A 4,142-nucleotide genomic window follows, 5' to 3' on the forward strand; every position below is an offset into this window, starting at 1 on the left:
CCGCCCAATTTGATTGTGGAAGATTTTATCCATGAGTCTCTGATAAGTTGCACCTGCATTTTTCAGGCCAAACGACATTACCTCGTAGCAATAATTGGCTTGTTCAGTTATGAAAGCCGTGTTGTCTCGGTCTGGAGCAAACATCGAAATCTGGTTATACCCGGAGTATGCGTCTAGAAAACTGAGGACAGTATGTCCAGAGGCGCCATCTACAAGTCGATCAATGCTGGGAAGGGGGTAGTTGTCCTTGGGACAAGCTTTGTTGAGATCAGTGAAATCTACACACATTCGCCACTGACCGTTCTCTTTTTTCACCATGACTACATTCGCCAACCAAGTGGTGTACGTTATCTCCCGGATGAATCCAGCCTTGACCAGTTTGTCAACTTCCTTTTGTACGGCCACCCTTTTTTCGGTGCCTAGCCTTCTCTTCTTCTGCGCTATTGGTCGAGCCTCTCAAAATATGGATAACTTGTGCGTGATAACGCTGGGATGGATCCCTGGCATGTCTGAGGCGTTCCACGCAAAGAGTTGATTATTGGTTTTCAGTAATGTGGTTAAGTTGCTTTCTTCAACCGGAGTGAGATCGGCCCCTATGCTGGTGGTTTGTTCAGCATTCTTCCCTAGGACGAACGGTTTAATCTCTCCTTGGGGTTGAATCCGATCGTCTGTGTTGGTCCTAGGTCCAGATCGACCAGGATAGCCTCAGGACGTTTCTCCTTTTTATAAGTTGTTGCTTTCAAAGAAGCTCTGTAACATTGTCGGGCGGTTTTCTGATCTGCTCGAACGGTGCATATTACGCCGCTTTCGGACGGGAACTTCATCGTCAAATGAGGAGTCGACACGATTGCGCCGAAAGCGTTTAGGCAGGGACGCCCTAAAAGAGCGTTATATGAAGTATTCGCTTCTACCAGCAGGATGCGCACACAGATTTCTCTGGCTTTGTCACCGGTGCCCAATCGGGTCCTCAGGTCAAGGTATCCCTGGGTGTCAACACGTTCACCTGCGAATCCAACGATCTGTTCGTGAAAGGGTGTTATCGCATCCTCAGCCAGCTCCATCTTCTGGAATGTTGTCCAGTATAAGATGTTGACCGAACTTCCCTGGTCTATCAGAACTTTGCTCACATCATACTGTGTTATTCGGGCTGTAATGACCATAGGATCATCCTGTTCTGGGTCTGGGGCGTGAAAATCCCTGTCGGTAAAGGTGATATCAGGCATTGATAAGGGATTTTGAACTATCGTGTGGACGCTTTGCAAGTTCCGCAAGTGTCTTTTGCGGGCTGAGGATGAGGCTCCGCCCCCAGCAAAACCTCCTGAGATGGTGTCAATGCGGCCTCTCGGGGTCGTATCTCGCTTTCTAAATCTGCTTCTCGAGCGCTCTCAGGAGCGTTCGATCTTTCAGCGTGAAGGTTCGGGGCTTCTCCTTATCTTTCTGGGCGAGCGCCCTCGTTGACTCGTTTCTGCTTTAACAAATTCCCGCAGATATCAGGCACGGATTAATCTTTCGATTTCGTCTTTGAGGCTCTAACATCCTTCTGTGGAATGTCCTCGGTTGTCATGAAACCGACAAGTTTTAGATCCGTCCGCATCCCTGGGCGAGCGTCGTCTGCGAACGGTAATCAGGTTAGTTTAGAGGGCTTTTTCGAACACTTTCTCCCTCGGAACAATGAGATGTGCATAGTGGTCGTAGCGGGGACCGAGCGGAACTGGAAGCCCTCTTCGGGGGGGGGGGGCTTTGATTACGACTTTTGTCATGCGATCGCTGGTCTTCGCGTTTAGCTTCAGTTATGCGGGCCTCAACTTTCTTGCGGTAGTGCCGTTGATCTTCCATTTTGATGAATTTGGTCATTTTTTCCTGTAATTCCTCCATAGTCTTCGGTAATTCAGCGTATAGGCTCTCCGAGACAAACCCCGGTTTGAGACAATTGGGCAGGTTGTTGATGATGAACTCATGGGTGACACCTTTTACTCTTCTTGCCGCTTCAGAATATCTGCGCATGAACGTCCTCAACGGTTCGTCTCTCCCTTGTTTGAGATTGACGAGTTCGGCAATGGACATCTTCTCTCTCCGGTTGGCCGAAAACTGTCTTTTGAATAGAGTGGTGACAATATGAAAACTATTAATAGAATTCGGAGGAAGAGTGTAGTACCATTCTAGGGCTTCGTCTTTTATAGACAAGGAGAAAGCCCTGCACTTGACTGGATCGCTTTTGGAATAGAAGGCCATGGAGTCGACGAAATTCCGGAGATGGTGATCGGGGTCTGTTGTCCCGTCAAATTTTTCAATTTGAGGGGGAGGCCGATCGGGCATTGTAGCCTGCATAACCACTTCAGTGAAAGGTAGTAATTCAGGCGATCGCGGAGGGCGACCGTTGTCATCATGGCGACCGTCGTTCCGGCCGCTGTTATGACCGTCGTTGTGACCGTCCCCGTGGCCCTCATTGTGGCCGCCAGTACGACTGTTGTCTTCCGTCATCTCCGGTCGTCTTTCTTTGAGTCGGGCCATCTCTTCAGCAAGTTTCTGGTGTGCCTCCTGTTGTTGGCGAATCATCTGGGTTTGTTCCTCCAGTTGAGCTTGGAGTTGTCTTATGAGTTCTGTATGATCGATATCGTCCATGCTTCTGGTGGTCACCATAGGGAGTCTTCGCTTTCGACCCCACGGTAGGCGCCAAAATGTTTCGGTAGGAATTTCTGGGACCGAAAGGACTAACCTCGATGACGCAATTCTGCTTCTTTCTGGTGCGAGATCTTCAAATACCTTCGTCGTCCGTTCGTCAGACTGTCCGTCAAGTTCCAACCCGAGAGGGGGAGGGTACCTGTAAAGGAACTCCGACGATCAAGTTAGATGTCGATGTAGGAAGACCCTCGATCCTCAACAAGTTGATGCTTAGAATGGAGAGAGGGTTGATACTCAGTCAGGTGTGAAAGTATGAGTGTGAGAGAATGTAAGCGTACCTTGTTTGAAGCCCTTAGTTCTTTATTTATAAGCTTTGGATTGATATGAGATTAACAGAACAAAATAAAATATAAACAGAATAAAATATAAACAAACTTACCTGATATATCTCTACTGAGATATTATTTGGTACGTGATAAATGATATTATTCATTTATTCGTATTTGCGAGATGATGGGCCTCGAGCCCAATAGAGCTGGACTAATCTGATGATTCAGCCCATTTGACTAACAAGTTTGGCCGCTCGGTTTAACAGATCGAACGTCAGAGATATACTACCGTACACAGTTTTGAACTTTATTGTAAAGGTAGCTAATTGGGATTATTGGAATGCAGACTGTGATGGCTAGGTTGAGAGGAGAATCAACTGCGACAGAAACATACGAGAGTATTTATCTAAGAGAAATGAACGATCTAGATTACACGTGCAACGTCATTTTAAATTTTTAAAATTTTTAAAATTATTTACATAGTAACGTGCCACGTAGTCATCAAACTTCACAACTTGCGTCATGGTGGCATTTGCACCGTTAAGTTTTTAACAGTGTGAGCGAAAAAGACCATATTAAATATTTTTTAACAAATTATATAACCTTACTAAATTCTTTTAAAAGATAGAATATTTTGAAACAAATCCTAAAAATAGAAACCAAATAATGTATTAATTTTTTTTTTTTTTTACATCGACCTAAGTTGTTTTATGCAACTTAAAGGTAGTGTTAACCTATGTATCTACGTTATAATATTAAAAGTACGAGTTACGTCTTACTTTCACTTTAAAAATAATAATTTATATATAATTTCATTTATAAATAAATATCTAATAAGAATCTCCAAGCAGCGTATATCCATTAACTTTTTTTTTAAATTATCTCTATTAATTTTCTCCCTTCTTGTTTGTTGTTTTTTCCCATAATTCCAATAAATGCATTTCCAACACGTTAACCATAAATGAATCTCCATGTTGCTAAAATTGGATCAAGACATGATGTTTAAAATCCAATAAGTGTAAGAATGCATGGGTCAAATCAGAAAAAAAAATGTTAAATACCTTCTGTAGCCTTTTTATTACTGCACACGTACTTAGAGAATATCTGTCTCCTATTTATAAGAGTCAAATATAATACTCCACCACCATCCCCACCCTTTTCAAACATTTAGTTGGAGCATCTTTTTACAAA

This window comes from Vigna radiata, unplaced genomic scaffold (genome assembly GCF_000741045.1).
Source record: "Vigna radiata var. radiata cultivar VC1973A unplaced genomic scaffold, Vradiata_ver6 scaffold_7, whole genome shotgun sequence".
NCBI lineage: Eukaryota > Viridiplantae > Streptophyta > Magnoliopsida > Fabales > Fabaceae > Vigna > Vigna radiata.